Source organism: Musca domestica, unplaced genomic scaffold (genome assembly GCF_030504385.1).
Source record: "Musca domestica strain aabys unplaced genomic scaffold, Musca_domestica.polishedcontigs.V.1.1 6, whole genome shotgun sequence".
Classification (NCBI taxonomy): Eukaryota; Metazoa; Arthropoda; class Insecta; order Diptera; family Muscidae; genus Musca; species Musca domestica.
Window position 1 is genome coordinate 10,695,433 of NW_026712363.1, and position 20,369 is coordinate 10,715,801.

Consider the following 20,369-nt stretch of genomic DNA (forward strand, 5'->3'; position numbering starts at 1 on the left):
TATACTTTATGGGGTCTACGACGAATATTTAAGAATGTTACAAACGGAACGACAAAGTTAATATACCCTCCTTTCCAAGGTGGAGGATATAAAAATTACAAATATTGTCAAGATTAGTTGGGTTGGATTGACCTGGGAAACATTTGAATCATTAGAAAGCAATTAATTTCAGCCGGGCCGAACTTTATATGGTGGATATACGAAAGCATTGACTTATAAGGACAATGATCTGCCACAGTAAGTAGAACTCACTATGAGCTCAAAATTTCCGATTTAAATTTGTTACTATGCTGTTGTGGAACTTACAAATTTCAAAATTTCCCACCTCTGGGAGTGAAATCCTTTGATAAACACGCTAAGTAACAGGGGTTTAAAATGTTTTAAAAATTTCACCTTCATGTTAAACTATGAAATTCTTTAAAATTAATGATACACAATTTTTATCTTCAGTGTACATTTATTTTTCGTTCATTACCAAATGGTTTTACCCAAAAAACAATACGAATTTCTTTAATGTGTTACCATGTTTGTGTAGTTGGGTTGGGTGGAAGAAGTTTAGTTGAGTTTTTAATAGAGTTTGGAACAATAGCTGCTTTTGAAATTTTATGACCACACTTAAAATGATATTCCCGAAAAGAATACAATCAACAAAACACTGAGCTATGTATTCACAAATTAACGTAATTTTTTTGGAGTAAGAAGAAACATATGACCATCTTTGTTAATAGACAGACAACACATCAACTATTACTCAACTATCTCTTACAATTCAATGTTGATTTGTCTTTTGATGTGAACGATTATTGAAATTCAATACAAGTGGCAAATAAAAATGTCGCTGTGTTCGGTCAAACCAGGGCTTGAATATTGCCTGATTTCTTCAAGATTTTTTCATTTCTTTACAATAGGAAGTTTTAAACCCAACATTTGATTTTAATATAACTTTTATGTGTGGGTATCGGTTTTCTCACATATATTCAGAATTAAGTAAAATTTTCCATCCAATTAGTCTATAATTTTATATTTTGAGATTCCAACAGTTGATAACATTTTCTATATAAAAGTGGATGGATTTAAAATCCGGATGTACAAAATTTAAAGAAAATCGAACATTTATTTCCAATTTTATACGAACAATTATAAATCAATATTTTAACCATTTGTGGAAGAGGTACCAGAAGATAAATGCGGTCCCTCCACCAAAAACAAACGCAATAATTTTTAATTTTTTTTATTTATTTATTTATTTTTTTTTTTTTTTTTTTGAATGAGAGCAAAAAATTTCGAATTAGCATCAAATTTTAGAATAAGTTTAGATTTGTTCGAATTGGCGACCTTTGGCACAAATTATAACCTTCAAACGGCAATGAAACAGTCACACGCTACCCGAGTGTTACTCTGCGGTATTTTGGCCTATTTCCGGCGAAGCGCTTGCTTGAGGTGATCGACACTTTGTATTATTTACTCCATACTCCAGACACAATAGTCCAACGGATTGGTATCCGGAGATTTTGGTGGCCATTGTGCGCTGGAAGTAAAGCGAGAGTAGCCATTTATGGGTGGCACGCGCTGAGTGAGATGGTGCTGAGTCCTATTGGAATGTCCACGGTCTGCGGCCAAAATGTTTGCGTGCCCAAGTCTTTAATACACCCTCCAGAATATTTTCGCGATAATATTCGGCATTTATTCTGATGCCACGATCGATTAATACGAGCGGAGAGCGACCCTCGACTGTTATGGCGGCCCACACCATCACCATGGCCGGCGCTTGAGTTCTAGTGGCCAACCGAAGGTGCACATTTTCAACTGACCTCTTTGGCAAGTAAACACGATCATTTTACTTGTTTACAAACTGCTGGACAAAGAATATTTTCTGATCGGAGAAGGCTTAGAAATGACAGCAGTCTCAAGTTGGCTGTAGTTTTTTCATCTAACCCTGTATATTCCCATGTTTTCGTATCGGCCCCAGTCACATTTACTCACGAAATTGTTTCAAATTTGATATTTAAGACTTGCAATATATTACAATCTTTATTGTATAAAATTGTCTGTAGAGGCTCCCGTTTTGGTATGGCACCCATGTAACGACTCCAACCACTATATTGTGTTTTGAAAACTCTAACTTCATTCTCCTACCTACTGTAGTGTGTAGTTAACACTGGAACACGTTTGAATCCGGATACTCTTGTATAAAAATGTTTTATTTACCTAGTGGTGGAGGGTCCGGCCGAACTTAATGTTTTTACCTGCTTCATATCCAACTCCGCCTTTTTTAAAATTGCTTTTTTGGTGCTGCGCTACTTTGATGTTAGGGCTGATTTCAATTTTGTTGCAGCCCCTCGCTGCTATTTTGTGTTAGCTGACGATTTCAAATAGCATTAGCTCCCTTTGCAATTTCTTTCCGTTTTTGTTTTTTTGCATTGTGTTGCTATTTGCTAGCGTAGCTTATTGGAAACATTTTTTGAATAATTTTTAGCAGGCAAGAATTTTTTCTGTGCTATTGCTAATTTGGCGTTAGCAATTTAACCACTGGAATAAAGTCATCTAAATACCGAGTATCCGAGGATACTTAAGACTTGACATATTGAATTCCAGTTACTTGCTTTGAAAAATCTGGCTAAAATCATCAAAACACCAAATGTTTGGGTTTTATTGAGACTATTCGAAAAATATCGCACAGCTACAATATAGATGTACCACACGATATATTTTAATTTGTAATCACGCTACAGGTCGCAATTATAGCCCGATCCCCACGAAATTGAAAATGTAAGCAGAGAAGAGTCAGAATAGAGATCGCAAATATTTATGGGTTAAAATGATCCAAAAAATTGAAAAAGTTTCCTGATTTTGCCGTAGCTCTACAGGTCGCGATTATAGACCAATCGGAAGTTAGTATGGTGCTAGAGCTTAAGGCTGGGCAGAAGCCTTCCAATTTTGATGGTCATCGGGTAATATTTAGTGGGTGAAATAGACCATATAATTTGTGTTAAATAAAAGTCAAATTTTCCAATAATCCGCTAATAGACGAACAGGTCAATTCTGACCGTTACGTAGATGCCGATAGTAAATAAAACGGATATATATAGCGACATATATACAATGTGTATATACAAAGAAAGGGGATGATAGCTAGAATGCTTATATCTCAAGAATAGTCGGACCGATATCTACAATTTTTATACCCTCCACCATACTATGGAGGGTATATTAACTTTTTATCATTACGTTTGTAACTCCTCGAAATACTCATGTCAGACCCAACAAAGTGTATATATTCTGCACACGAGTTTCTTTTTCCAGTAGGCAGATTTAGTTCGTAAATGGGCCATGTAGGTCCATGTTTTCATATGGCCCCCATATAACGGTACTATTTTAATGACTTTAGCGACATTATTCACCGCAATTGTTTCAAATTTGGTATTTGAGATTCGTAATGGATACTACAGCCTGTGACTGAAAATTGTCTGTGCAGGTTCACGTCTTCGTATAGCCCCCATATAATGGTACCTCCCAAAATTCGGTATTTTGATGAATTTAGCGACATTATTCACCGAAATTGTTTCAAATTTGGTATTTGAGATTCGTTAAGTATACTACAGCCTATGACAGAAAATTGTCTGTGCAGGTCCAGGTCTTCGTATAGGCCCCATATATCAGTACCTCCCTATATTCGGTATTTTGACGAGTTTAGGTACAATACCCGCCGAACTAGTTTGAGATGTCGTATTTGAAGTTCGTAATGGATGCTACAGCCTGTGACAAAAAATTGTCTATGCTGGTCCAGGTCTTCGCACAGCTCCAATATAACGGTACCTCCCTATATACAATATTTTGATGATTTTAGCTACATTATTCGCCGTTTGTTTCGAATTTAAATATGGTAATGACTTATGACAAACCATGCCTATGTAGGTCCACGTCGTATTGACCCAAATATAACGACTATATTCGGTATTTTTAAAATTTTAACAGAGTTTTTTAATGATTTTATGTTTTAAAAATTTGCAAATTCGTTCCAAATGGTGGAGGGTATTCAAAGTTCGGCCCGGCCGAACTTACTGCTTTTCACGTAAAAGATGCCAAAAATGATGTCAATATAGCTTTTGTAGTATTTTGTGATATTTTGTAATTTTTTCGTATTTTTATCGCATATGATTTTTTCAATTTGACTTATATACCGATTGCAATTATCGATCCTCACGAAAATTTTCACGAGAGTAGGGTTAGGCTCAGAAGGGCTAAGCCTAATGTTTTCAAAGACGTCCGCAATATATTTAGGGGTTAAAATGAACCAACAACTAAAAATGTTCCATATTTTGCAGTCGTTATAAAGGCCACAAATAGAAACCAAAGGAAACGAAATCTAGCATGAAATTGGAGTTTAGGGCAGCGGGTAGAATGGACCACTACTTTTGTGTGAAAAAATGCACAAATTACTTGCAGGCGATATCCGAAATACACAAACTTCGAACTTCTGGCTTTTATGCTGCTGACGAATATAGCAAAATATCGTAGACAAGCAAATCATATAGATGAGTATAAATTTGGAGATATAGAGGGGCCTCTTGCTGTTGGAGATGATTGCAAAATATTTAAGGGTTCAAATGAATCAAAAACAGAAAAAAATTCCTGGTCACACAATTGAAACCAATCGACACACCTGGGAAGAGAGTTAAGGACAGTGAAGAATTCTAGAATTGTTGATGACCATTGGATTATATTTTGCTGTAAAATGGACCAAAACAACTAACAGCACGACGGATTACATAAATATTGGGCAAATGTTCCTGTTTAAAATGCTAAGGTCAATATCTGGGCAGTGCTCCGTGACATAATTGCAAAACCGAAATCTTCCAAAATGGATTTGGACATAAGGGGTCTTCTAACATATGGTAGTGTTGTAGAGTATCACATGGTTGGCCCCGCACGACCTTAGCCTTTGCTTACTTGTTTTTTAATTAAAAATTTTCATAATAGAAGAATATATAAATCGAATACTAGGTCCAGGTACATTCCTAGTCTTACTTGTTATTACATAATTGTTTAAATTGTATTTATATGCTTAGTTTTCGTTTAAACTCATTAACCCTGATCGCTCTTTGCTAACAGTTGTAAATATTGAAAACATTAAAAAACAAGTCCAAATATTTGAATGTAATGTTCTCCGTTTGCTTACTACGTTTCCATCTTTCTTCTAGAAAGTACCAGTACAACGATAACATTTTTGATTCACTGGCTTAAGAAAATGCGCAACAATTTTTTCGTCTTTTTCGTGAATTCCACCACCCCAAGACCGCCAGTTGTGTTGTCCGTTGATTGTGTTGATTTTCCTTCTTTTGTTTTTGTACACGTTTGATTTTAAAATTCCGTGTCTTGGATTTGATGAACAGCTGGACGTTTAAATTGGCTATGGCCATCAATCAACGTGATTAGTTTTGCTCATAAAGAAAAAAAATGGAAGGAAAAAGGTACGGAAACCATGTTTATTTTTACGAGTTTATACCCCTTACTTGGCTGCCATTGTTTACCGGCAGTCCGTCAGTCAGTCTGCCAGCCAGTTATGAAGGCTCTTGTTTTCTGCACAAACATGTTTGTGTGCATTGAGGAACATTGCATGCATGTAAATATTTGTACTTCCGGAAATTGTACAAGTTTCCCCAATTCAGGTTGTGTCGAAATAAATTTGATTAAACGTTTTCGAATGTGGTAAATGGGGAGAGTTTGAGTTGTAACACGGAAAGGTAAAACTTTAATATTTTGAAATACGAAAACAGCGTAATTATAATTCGAATCGAACGCAGAATCTATGATCGTAAAACAGCAAATAAAGAAAAGCACACGGGCACAACCACTTACTTGGAGCGCAAAAAAAAATATATATTTTACTAAAAATATGAGTTCAAGATCTTAACACGTTTTAGGTTTTTAGACGGATGTACTTACTCACTCTGTCCCGCTATTACCCATTACTCAGTTGTATAATATTAATTTGTTTCGCCTTGTAAATTTGGTGGGAATAATCAATTACTCTTACCCTCTTGGTAATGTAGATGATATTTAGTTGTCATTATTTTTGATATATTTGTACTGCAGAGAATATGCACTTTTGATTACCATTAATGCCGAAAATAGCACAAAGGCTACCAAATTTTTGCTAGGATACCTTCTTCCTGAAAATTCAACATTTTTATACCCTCCACCATACTATGGAGGGTATATTAATTTTGTCATTCCGTTTGTAACTCCTCGAAATACTCATGTCAGACCCAACAAAGTATATATATTCTCGATCAGCGTAAAATTCTAAGACGATTTAGCCATGTCCGTCTGTCTGTATGTCTGTCTGTCTGCCCGTCTGTCTGTCCGTCTGTCTGTTGTAATCACGCTATATACGTCCACGTTTTCGTATAGCCCCCATATACCATACCCCCCGATATTCGGTATTTTGATGGTTTTAGCGACTTTATTTACCGGGATTGTTTCAAATATCGCATGTGAAGTTCGTAACGGATACTTCAGCCCATGTCATCAAATTGTCTGTGCAGGTCCACGTCTTCTTATAGCCCCCATATAACGGTACCCCCTATATTCGGTGTTTTGATGATAAACAGAATTTTCTTCAAGTTTCGCATTTAAATATTGTAATAACTTATGACAAAAGTTGCCTATGCAGGTCCACGTCGTCGTATAGGCATTCGGTATTTTTAAGATTTTAACAGAATTTTTAACGGATTTTATTTATTTATTTTTTTTGGAAATTGTCAAATTTGTACCAAATGGTGGAGGGTATTAAAGGTTCGGCCGGCCGAACTTACAGCTTTTTTACTTGTTATACCCTCTACCATACATAGTATGGAGGGTATATTAACTTTGTCATTCCGTTTGTAACTCATCGAAATAATCATTTTAGACCCAACAAAGTATATATATTCTTGATCAGCGTAAAATTCTAAGACGATTTAGCCCTGTCCGTCCGTCTGTCCGTCTGTTTTAATCACGCTACAGTCTAAACGAATTAAGACAGGAAGCTAACATTTTGCACAGATCTCTATTTTGTCCGCAGGCAGGTCGAGTTCGAAGATGGGCTATATCGGTCCACGATATCGTATAGCCCCATATAACGGTACCCCCCCCCCCCCCCATATTCGGTATTTTGATGATTTTACCCACATTTTTTAACGGAATTGTCTGAAAATCCACACAAAGGGGTTCTTTTTGAGCACTATACCCCCTGACATAGAGTTCTCTATATAGGTTAACGATATCGTATAGGTCCCATATAACGGTACCCCCGATCTTCGGGATTTTGATGATTTTAGCTATATTTTCCAATGGTATTGTCTGAAATTCCACACACCTGAAAGGGATTTGTCTATATAGGTCCACAATATGGAATATCCCCCATATGACGGTACCCCCGATATTCGGGATTTTGATGATTTTAGATACATTTTCCAATGGAATTATTTGAAAATACACACAAGGAGTTCCATGTGAGTACTTTACCCCCAGACATAGATCTGTCTATATAGGTCCACAATATCGTATATTCCCCCATATAACGGCACCTTCCGATATTAGGTATTTTAAAGATTTTTTTTGAAAATTTTCTAATTCGTTCAAAATGGTGGAGGGTATTCAACGTTCGGCCCGGCCGAACTTACTGCTTTTTTACTTGTTAATAATAATTTTTCTCAGAAAATGTATGAATAGGCACCTATTCAACTTCGCATATTTCTATATTTTTGCTATGTGGTGTAGGGCATAAAAAGAAAACCGCATGTATTGCAGTAATACGAATGTGTTAATAAAATTCTGGCACATCCGACCGACTTCAGTTTGGAAGAAATTACATCAAATTTGATGAAAACAGGTTATACCACCAGGTTGCAAAATTTAAGAATAAGTTTAGATTTGTTTGAATTGGTCACCTTTGGCACGAATTATGGCATTCAAACGGCCAATGAAACCGCCACACGCTGCCCGAATGTTGTTATGCGGTATCTTGGCCCATTCCAACACTCCAGTCGATTAATACGAGCGGAGCACGACCATCGGCTGTAATGGCGGCCCACACCATCACCATGGCCGGCGGTGGCCAACCAAAGGTGCACATTTTCAGCTGACCTCTAGGCAAGTAAACACGATCATCTTGTTTGTTTGCAAACTGCTGGACAACGAATGTTTTCTCATCGGAGAAAACCAAATTCGGCAGTTCACCACTTTCGGCCAAGCGAAGCAACTCTTTAGCTCTTTTGAGCCTATTTTCTTTCTGTTGCGGTGTAATTTCTTGAACTTTTTGGAATTTCAATGGTTTTAACCCGAGCTCATTTTTCAATATTTGCCGAATGAAATATTGCGTTATATTCAGCTCACAGGTGATTTTCGGCCACTGCGACGCGCTTCTTTGCTTTTCGAACCATTTCTGCTGATGTTTCTGTTTTCTTCTGTCCACTTCCCAGACGTTGGGCCACGCAATTGTACGAGACACAAAAGATTTATTCACATTTAAATCCTGGAGTGCTCTACCGATAGCCACTTGTAGTTTTCCAACCAAACATAACGAAATCACACTATCAAGAAATCATTATTTACTAGAATAATTTTAACAGCTGTCTGATGAGAGGTTTAGAAATGACAGCAGTCTGAAGTTGGTGGCAGTTTTTTCATCTTACCCTGTATGTTTTGAAAGAATAAGGGCACAAAATGAAAAAAAATGTATTTAGGGGGTAGCTTTGTTCTACCTTCTGTAATTATGCCTTGGTTCATTGTTGGCCGTCACATAAATTCCAAATATAAACTTTTCTGGTACGTGAGCTCTACTAAATACGCATAGTGGTGTAGGGTATCATATAGTCGAACCGCCCCAGGGTCTCCTTACTGGTCCTCGTTCTGAAAAAGGAAATATGAGTCAATATCATAGTTCGTATTTTCTAACTGTTTTATGTGAAGTTTTTCATAGTGTTAGTAATCCATTTTACCTTCTCAAATATTACTCGAAATTGTCCAATAACACAAGAGTGTGATTAGGTACTTTCATTATGTGTTCATTCCCCTGTATTCTTAAGCCCATCTTATGATGTGACTGCCTGGTTAATTAAGATATTGAACTGCACTGAGTGCATTTGGGATCTTACGCCTGCCGAACCATTGTATGGTATGGATTTCGTTATTGTTTGCAGTTTCTAACACTGATTATTGTTTTTATGCAGCAAATTAAAACTCAAAGTATGTAAGAGAAAAAAAAGGACGTCAATTGTTTTTCACATTTCCAATACCCTTTCCACCGCCTGCTGATGTAATGACTGTCGGTATGTAGGGGAAGTGTTCGAAACTTTTAAGCAACGAAATTTCTTTCAACTCTCCGACTAAAGGCAAACAATGAACAAATGTCTGCAGACGTTCTGACTGACACATAAAAGATCCCTCGTCAGCAACGTAATGTCAGGGCTTTAGAGATTAAAATGTTTCGAAAATTGTTTCGTATTAAATATTTAGATTAATTTTTGTAAATAACCAAGCATCCACACATATTGGCTGTATTTCATCTCCTGAGGGGTCATGAAAACCATTCTCTCTGTATTCCTCTCCGACACAGTTTGCCTAACAAGGACAATGGAGTGCTTGTGTCGATATTGAATTTGCTGTTAGCCCATAATGAATGACTCGAACGTGACTGTAACGAAATGTACTCAAGTTTCGAAACAGAAATGAACATACAAAAAAAATCTATTCAATACTGTTGTTTATAGGGAAATTTATTAAATTGGAAGTTTCAAATAACAGGAAAGCTAATAGCCAATTTGGACACATTCTCATGTAGCAAATACTGGAATTGATTCGGATTACCTTCAATTAAAATTAATGACATGCTTCTTATCATCGAAGAGCACGAATGTATGGCACAGACACAAAAAAGTGTGATACTTGAAAGTTTTTGATAAATGTTGTTAAAAATATGTATATGTTGTCCGAATGAGAGGATGTGCTTGGCTATCATCCTTGCAATCCGTAAAGTCATTTCTTTTGACATGTGTTGTGATTAAGGTTACAAATCTGGTACTTGATTTTCTGATTAGAATTAATTAAAACCTCCAAATAATCTTTGGAATAATGTATGGAATTTAACAAAATGTGGTACCTCCAGGTTTAAAAAAATGTTTCTTAGGGATTAACTAAAATTATCACAATATCGAATATCGGTTGGTACAGTTATGTGGGTCTATGCGGGAACGTGGATAATTTTAATTTGCTGACATAGGATTTTATACCCGTTACAACCTCCAAATTAACCATATCGTTGAAAATTTGTCATTGTCAATTGTTTGTCATTCTTTTCTATAATTGAGTTTTTATATAAATAGTATAGCCACAAACCATTGTCTCAGAATGCATTTTGTCTAGTCTTTACCATTCTAGGTCTTTGTCACATTAACAGTTTTTACAAGGATGTTTCCTACATGCTGTCAATTTACTGAAAATCCTGTTCAAAACTATGACGAAAACATCTTAAATAACAAAACGTAAACCTAAGGGTGAGATGACAAAACTGCAACCAACTTCAGACTGCTGACATTAACAAAAATATTATTCTAGTGACAGCTCACTATATTGTTTACAAGCGTACAAAGGCATTTCGGTGAAAATTTTCCAAAGAAAAGTTATTCGCGATGGAATTCAAGCGTGATAGTGCGATTTCTTTGTATTAGGCTGGAAAACAACAAGTGGCTATCGTTGGAGCACTCCAGCATTTAAATGTGAATAAATCTTATGTGACTCGTACCATCATTCGATACCGTGATGCTGGTAGCGTAGCCCGACGTCAAGGAAGTGGACGGAAGAAAACAGAAACATCAGCAGAAATGGTTCGAAAAGTAAAGAAGCCACTTGATCGAAACCCGCGTCGCAGTGACCGAAATATGGCTCGTGAGCTGAACATATCGCAATATTCCATTCGGCAAATATAGAAAAATGAGCTTGGAGAAGCTATTGAAATTCCAAAAAACTGCAAGAACTTACACCGCAACTGAGAGAAAATAGACTCAAAAGAGCTAAAGAGTTGATTCGCTTGGCCGAAAGTCATGAACTGCCGAATTTTATTTTCTCCGATGAGAAAACATTCGTTGTCCAGCAGTTTGTAAACAAACAAAATTATCGTGTTTACTTGCCAAAGACGTTTGCTGAAAATGTGCACCTTCGGTTGGCCACCAGAACTCAAGCGGCGGCCATGGTGATGGTGTGGACCGCCATAACGGACAGTGATCGCTCTCCACTCGTATTAATCGACCGTGGCATCAGAATAAATGACGAATATTATCACGAAAATATTCTGGAGGTCGTATTAAAGCCTTGGTCAAATATAAAAATTATGGCGTTTGACTTTGTTCTAGTTTTTTCATACCCTCCAAAATACATATCATGGAAGGTATATTTAGTTCGTCATTGCGTTTGTAACTCATCGAAATAATAATTTAAACCCAACAAAGTATATATATTCTTGATCATCGTAAAATTCTAAGACGATTTAGCCCAGTCTAATCGAATTAAGATGGAAAGCTAAAATTTTGCCCAGATCTTTATTTTTTCTGCAGGCAGGTCATGTTCGAAGATGGGCTATATCGGTCCACGATATCGTATAGCCCCCATATAACGGTACCCACCGATATTCTGTATTTTCATGATTTTAGCCACTTTTTTCAACGGAATTTGTTATTTGTGAACACTTTACCCCCTGACAGGGAGTCCTCTATATAGGTCCATGGTATCGTATATCCCCCATATAACGGTACCCTCCGATATTCGGTATTTTGATGATTTTAGCCACATTTTTAAACGGAATTGTCTTAAATACTTTATCCCTAGACATAGATTTGTCTATATAGGGGATAAACAATATCGTTTATCCCCCCATATATAGGCACCTTCCGAGATTTTAACAGAATTTTTAATGGATTTTATTTCTATTTTTTGAAAATGCCCCAAATTCGTTTCAAATGGTGGAGGGTATTAAAAGTTCGGCCCGGCCGATCTCACTTCTTTTTTACTTGTTTTATATCACCCTGTATATGGCTCATTTTCGATACCAACAATTCTACGGGCTTAACATACATTGGGGCCACGGCTATGAATATGAAAGATTGTTTCAAGTCTTATATGAACATCGATCTCATTGCTTTTTTACTTGTTTTATATCACCCTGTATATGGCTCATTTTCGATACCAACAATTCTACGGGCTTAACATACATTGGGGCCACGGCTATGAATATGAAAGATTGTTTCAAGTCTTATATGAAAATCAACAGCACTCTGTGCGGACTTTACTTATTACTTGGTAATGACAAAATTAAGAAATTTTGATTTGTAATTTTTAAAGAAATAACAATTTCTTCAACCAATTGTTAAGGAAGAATGTAGTTTGTTTACATTATCTCTTAATTTGTTTCTGTAATGCTAGTGCTATTCTGAGCCTACTTGCTAATGTTATCAAGGGGGGCTCCAAAAAAATAGGTAAAAATCTTAATTTTAATGCTAATGTTATCAAGGGTGCTCTGACAAAAAAATATGCAAAAATCTTAAAAAATGTTTTCGTTTAATACCATGTGTCCCCGTGATACTTTTCTCCTGACGTTTCTATTCACGCTTTTTTACACTACTTCAATGTTACAAATTAAATCCAATGATACGTAAAGCCTTAATTTGTCTCCTTTTTTTCTTTTTTCATTTAAAATTCACAGCATTTAATATTGGCAATTTTATGATTTCAAAATTAATAGTTACTTTTAATTTATGCACATTCGTTCATAAAATCCCCGAAAAAGTGTTGCAGAGAAAAAAACGGGGAATTAAATTTAATCTGAATGGAAGCTTTTTATGCGCTCTGCCGCTCAATACTTTTTGATTAAAAAATAATGTAAAGCCTTATGGTTTTTGGCTCTTTCCATTATGCTTCACCACCAATACCAATGCACAAAAGACCAGCATACACTGACAATGTAAAAACCGGCTCGGAAACTGTTGTGATAAATTATATATTGTGACAGTTTTGCTGTAAGGTATCAAAAGATAGCGCATATATCAGATATATAAGAGAATGTATTCATTAAGGAGACATAATAATTTAAAGTACCTAAAAAATTGGATTTTCAACTATATACTATAGTCAACCGAAACTATTTGGAACCGTACACTACTATTTCTGGGTATGAGTCAAAAAACTAAGACCTGCTTATAACAGTATTAAATACATATATACAATTTTTTTCCACAGCATTAACATTACCAATCAAACGAATGGTAGTCTCCGAAATATGACAATACAGGGTGAAACCAAAAAAACTGCAACAAAGTCAAATGCCATTATTTTTAAAATTTTTTAATTTTTTCGAATGAAAGCAAATAATATTATCAGATTTTAGAATAAGTTTAGAATTGTTCGAATAGATCACTTTTGACACGAATTATGGCCTTTAAACGGCCCGAATGTTGCTCTGTGGTATTTTGGCCCATTACCGGCGAAGCGTTTGCTTGAGGTGATCGACACTTTGGTATTTTTTAGTGCCAACCTTGCTTTCCAAAACACTCCAGACACAATAGTCCAGCGGATTGGTATGCGGAGATTTTGGTGGACATTGTGCTGGAAATGAAGCGAGGAACCTCAATTTGTAACCATTCAGAGTGCTGAGTGCGATTGTCCTGTTGGAATGTCCAAGGTCTGCGGCCAAATGTTTGCGTGCCCAAGAATATTTTCGCGATAATATTCGGCATTTATTCTGATGCCACGGTCGATTAATATGAGCCGAGAGCGACCAGTGGCTGTAATGGCGGCCCACACCATCGCCATGGCCGCCGCTTGAGTTCTGGTGGCCAACCGAAGGTGCACATTTTCAGTTGACTTCTTTGACAAGTAAACACGATCATTTTGTTTGTTTACAAACTGCTGGACAACGAATGTTTTCTCATCGGAGAATTCCAAATTCGGCAGTTCACCAATTTCGGCCAAGCAAAGCAACTCTTTAGCTCTTTTGAGTCTATTTTCATTCTGTTGCGGTGTAAGATATAGAATATTGCGATATGTTCAGCTCAAGAGCCATTTTTCGGCCACTGCGACGCTGGTTTCGATCAAGTGGCTTCTTTACTTTTCGAACCATTTCTGCTGATGTTGCTGTTTTCTTCCGTCCACTTCCTTGACGTCGGGCTATGCTACGAGTATAACGGTAACAAGCGATAGTACGAGACACAAAGATTTATTCACATTTAAATGCTGGAGTGCTTTAACTATAGCCACTTGTAGTTTTCCAGCCAAATATAAAGAAAGGCTTGATTCTCATCACGAATAACTTTTTTTTTTTTTTTGGAAATTCTCACCAAAATGCTTTTATACGCTTGTAAACAATATAACGAGCAGTCACTAGAATAATTTTAACAGCTGTCGAACGGGTGGCTTAGAAATGACAGCAGTCTCAAGTTGGTTGCAGTTTTTTCATCTCATCCTGTATATAAAATATATTTCGGAATGGAAAACAGAAAATAATAGTAATAGTTGTAGAAAGGTTTTTATGAAATAAAAGCTGCGAAGTTAAAGAAAAAAATTGTTTCTTTATATGGTAGATAACTCGGAAACTCCGGCAAAAGTGCGAAATTTGCATGTTATATAGTTGTAGAAAGGTTTTTTATGAAATGAAAGCTGCGAATTTAAAGAAAACAATTGTTTCTTTATATGGTAGATAACTCGGAAACTCCGGCAAAAGTGCGAAATTTGCATGTTATATTATGCTTTTAATTACTACGCTTATAAGTAAAGAACGCTTGTACTGGCATACGTAAACCGTGGATCAATATAGACAATGCCGCTGCGAATAGAACCCACTGTAAATATCACATATTAAACACATATTTAACAAAGGGAAATGAGAAATATGGAAAAAATAATACCCCGAAATCTGCAAAAGAGAAATAAATTACAAAATTTTGCAATTTCATATTTAAACGATGCCGCGCATTGCGTATTTTTTCATTTATTTTACTTTTTTTTACTTCAAATGCAATTTTATTGAGAGAACCGTAAAAAACAGAAACATAAACGAAATCAACGAATTTACTGCCATCATCAGCGAGAAGCACAACCCGCGTTTTTTTTTTTTTTCTCAGATAAAAATAAGCACAGAAAAATGCAAAATGACATTTGGTGGAAAATCTCTGCCAGTTTATGTGTAGCGAGCGAGGGTGTAACACATGTTGTTGCAAAGTTGTTATTTGAATCCCTGGATTTGATTCTCTCTTCGTTTTTTATAGTTGCTTTCAATGGGAGGATTTAATTTATGATTAGAATTTATTCAGCATTTGCAATCGGGTTTTATAAGGTTGGCTGACGTTGTTGCTATTGCAACCACTTCGACCGCCATCAAAGTGAATAGAGCTACTGCTACTACTGCTATTGCTCTTCAATTCAACTGCAAATCACAGCTGAGTATTGTGAATATTTCACGAGTTTAATCTGGATTTGAAAACGCAGCGGAATTGTTTCCATTTTTGATTGAGCAGCAATTGAAAGTGCTGTGCGAGGGGGAAGCGAAACGATTTATACGATTCTATGGCAATGTGAATTGGCTTTTGCCAAATTGACATGACGGTTATTAAGGTTCGTGTGTTCCCTGTCGAATAGTTAACATATTACTGAGATCAATTGAAAAGTTGGCAAATTTGCGAAACTGTGATTCAATAAAGTTGGAATTTTATATTTGTAGGGTAGAAATTCATGAATTGATTAAACATATTAGTTCAGAAAAAGGAAATAGAGAGGCATTTAAGGCAAAGGTTGTTAAATAAAAAGTCGATTTATCCCGACTATGAAATATAATTGCACAATCTTTTTAAACCAGTAAGCTGAGGACAAAAGTCAATGTTCAGCAAATTACCAAATATAATTTATCCTATTACGGAATTTATGATCTCAAAATTAATATTGACTGGACAGATTAACCATGACTAGATAATTTTCATCAAATCGGAGGTAATTATATATGGGAGGTATATATAAATCTCAACCGATTTGGCAAAGAGGTTTCTAAACTATTCATGATTTTTTGCACCAAATATCATATCATTGCACAGTGGTCGAGGTCGTATGGGAACAGCGGCCAAAAATACTTTCAGTGCACGTATCAATATGATTCTTTGGTTATGGTACCTTGATGGGATAAAAATAAAAAATGTGACAAAATGGATATGGTCGATGCATGTTTTGGCATGGTCCCCTTACAACGTATCTCCCGAATAAGGGTTATTTGCCCAATTCTTGTCACATTTCTACACCAGATTGTAATGTGATTTGATATTTTACGTTCTAAGGAGTTAAAAAATAATCTTACTGAAAATTATTTGGAACGGTCCGCCTTTACCTACGGGTCCCCCTGTAGAGATACCTCTAAAAATAGAAGTATTTTTTATATAAATCAACTCCAAATTTGATTTTTGTAAACAAAATAAAATAACAATTCAATATAAAATTAAATCAAAGTTAAATTTTGCACAAATAATTTGTTTGACCCAAGGCCCGATTGAAATTGTGGGTAATCGGTCAAAATTTAGGTATAGCTCCCATATATATTTTCATCCAATTTGCCTTATATTGTGCACCAAACTTGTATCAGCCCAAATAGTATGGAATATACGTACGACCAGAACTCTGTAACAACGATATTTGGGGAAATATATCAAATATAACTCAGAAATGCCCTTGCTAAATATTATCGAGATCGGTTAATATTTGGATATGGCTCCCATATATATCTTCGTCCGATTTGCTTTTTATTGTGCACCAAACGTGTAATGCTAGCCCAAATGGAATGGAATTTGGTACTTACGGCCAAATTGAGTCTGGAAACCAGTATGTCAAATTTGGTGGAAATCGATTCAGATATAGCTATAGCTCCCATACATATTGTTCATCCGATTTGTTGAATTTGCTCTACATAGCCGTAATGTGGACTCCGTAGTAACGATATTCGGGGCAATATGTGGACTCCGTAGTAACGATATTCGGGGCTATATATCAAATACAGCTCAGAAATACCTTTGTCAAATTTTATAGAGTTCGGTTCAGATTTAGATATGGCTCTCATATATATCTATCCAATTTCAAGATAATTCTGCACCAAATGGATAATACAAGCCCGAATTGAAAAGGCGCAAATGTCTCGACAATTTTAGTAGAAATCGATTCAGAGGAGGATATTCCTCCCATATATTAGTTCCTTTGGTCTTTTTATTATTCTATAATCATAGTTGGTATGATTTAATTCTTACAAATTCCCCATTAAAAACTTTATTTGTTATGTAAGGCTCTACTAAATATGCAAAGTGGTGTAGGGTAACACGAAGTCGGCTCCGCCCAACTTTAAGACTTTCTTTACTGGTTATTATTTGGTAACGTTCGCTGTCCCGTTATAAAAGGGTCAGAGCTCAGAAGAAGGCGGTTAATAAGATCTGTGTTTGTTGAAACACGAGACTTTTTTCGGGTATGATTTAGTCAAAACTTTTTTATATCTTTGTTTCTAGACTCCATGGCCTCCTCCTATAATTATCTAATCTATACAATGACAAATTTCTAAAGTCGGGTGCATGTATTAAAGTTTTATGAACTGTGGGTGGAAGAAGTGCCATGGATATCTATTTGTTAACTTTTTAGCAGTTTCCAGTGCAATGGCCTTAAATTTTTCGGCATTAATCAGAAGACAATGCTTGCAACATTATTGAACACCCCTCAATTACATCCTTATCAATCCCAAACAACAAAAACATATTCTATGTCACTAGCACCATAGAACTGACAAAATTGCAGCGAAGTCACTTCAGTATATTGGGCATAACATACAAATCTGACAAAATCTGAAAGTTAAATTAGCACTTTTAAAATCTTAGGGCCATTACTAATGGCGTGAAAAAAATCACATTGGAGGATTCAGGGGGGAAAACAATTAAAACTTTACCTGAAATCCAATTTTATTTTCAAAATTAATCTTAAAGACAACTCAGATCACTCACATCTTCTATATTATACACAACTACTAAACACACACATTACTGCACTAAAAATAAGTCAATACCTTGCTTTTCAATAATAATGCCAAGATTTGTCGTTTTAAAATGTATTTAATTTTGTAATACAGTTCTATTTTTACTCCAAGTTTTCACTGATCCCTCTGAAAAAAGCAAATACCTACATTTTCTCTTTTTTGATGCTATTCTCGAAGTGGGCCGTTAGAATGAAGTCAAGATAATTATGTTTTCTAAAAAGCTTAACCTCTTAAGAGTTCAGGTGTACACATTTGACAATGAATATCTGATTTTCATTTTTTGAATTTTGGCCAATGGCAGCGACCACTGTGCATTGGTATAAAATGAAGGTATAAATGTCAAATGTTTAGGACTCTCTCTTAGCAGTAGTTAAACTCTGTGTGCTTAAAATGATATTGCATATTTGGTGCACAACAAAAATAAAATCGAACTAATCTATAAATATAAATTGCACAAGAAATGGGACATCCGCTTTGTTTGCAAAAAAAATCTTCGCAAGAGGGATGGTGGGGGGTCTCCCCCTTTCAGGTACAAACAAATGTAAAAATACATAATGAATGTCCTTAATGTGTATATTATAAAAGCGAAAGCACAAAGTCAACGGAGGCCAATCTTCGTAGATATGCCGTTGCGTAATTTACAGTTAGAACTAATTATCCTTCTCGAAAGCCGAACTTATAGGATATAAAACGGCTGGATAGATCTTCGTGAAATTTTCACACAATATTAAGGGACATTAAGGGATTTACTGTGCTGTAAAGTAGTCTATAGTTTCATAGAAATTCCCAAAGGGCTTGGTACCTCCCTCAACCTCACGTCTCCTTTTTAATGAACGCATTTCCTCCCAAAACTAATAAACGTATCAATTCTAGAATTTGTATGCAACACTGTGCACATTTCGCAATTGTATAAATTTCATTTGGGTGTGAATGAACCGACTACGAGCACTTTTATACCCTACACCACAAGGTGGTCAGGGTATTATGTATTTGTGCATTTGTTTGTAACAGGCAATGGGAAACAAGATAGACCCATAGTTCCTTTTGAGTATTTGCATATAATTACATTCAGAGTCGATTTATGCATGTACGTCTGTTCGTCCGCCTGTCCGTATTTTTGTAAACCAATTACAGGTCGAATTATCATCCGATCCAGATGGAATTTTGCACAAGTAATTCGTTTGACCCAAAGACCCTATTGAATTTGGTGATAATCGGTCAAAATTTAGATATAGCTCCCATATATATTTTCGTCCGATTTGCCTTTTATTTGCACCAAACATATAACATCAGCCCAAATAGTATGGAATTTTGTACATACGACCAAATAAACCCGGCATACTTATTGCCAAATATGATCGAAATCGATTCAGATATAGCTATAGCTCCCATATATATTGTTCATCCGATTTGTTATATATGTTCTCCACAGCCGTCATATGCACTTCGTATCAATGATATTCAGGGAAATATATCAAATACAGCTCTAAAATAACTTCGACAAATTTTATCGAAATCGGTTCAGATTTGTATATTGCTCCCATCTTTATCCTAATCCGATTTCAACTTAATTTTGCACCAATTATATTAACGTAAAATTCCGAATTGAACAAGCAAACAAAGTCCATTTAGTCTAATTTGGTATTGGATTGACAAATAGTGTTTGAAATGTGAAACTTGGTATTCGGGTCTTTGTTCATGTGTAGTCTGGACATATGGAGGTAGTTTCAGAATTGTGTATTATAATTATTCGAAAAATACTAAATTCAACTAAATTTAGCATTGGGCGATAAAAAGAGCTGAAATTTGATATAGATGTCACTGTTGATGCCTGTCGTTTTGGAAATGTGTACTATAATTGCACGAAAAGCACTCAATAGTACTCAGTTTGATATTGGATGAAGGACTAGAGCTAAAATCCTTAAATCTGCCTAACACGAACTTTTGGAATAAATCTAAAATTCTAGTGTGGACCTTTTGCCGACGAAGTAGCGGGAACTTGTTAGTTTGGTGTAGAAATCTACGACAAGCGACTATAAAACAGATTTTTTCACTACTTTCTAAGGAGATCGACAGTTCATAGTTATAGACCAATCGAAGCAGCATTGGACATGTTTGGGAAAAATTCATGCAAAGGTGAATGTTTTTGATCCTGGAAGTCATTCTTCGACAACATCTCATACACTTGAAAATGGCACTTTTGCCGCGCACAACCCAAGACAACCCTTTACAGGACTACATGACATTATTTCAAGAATGATGTAAGAAATTAAGTGTTATCTGAGAGAAA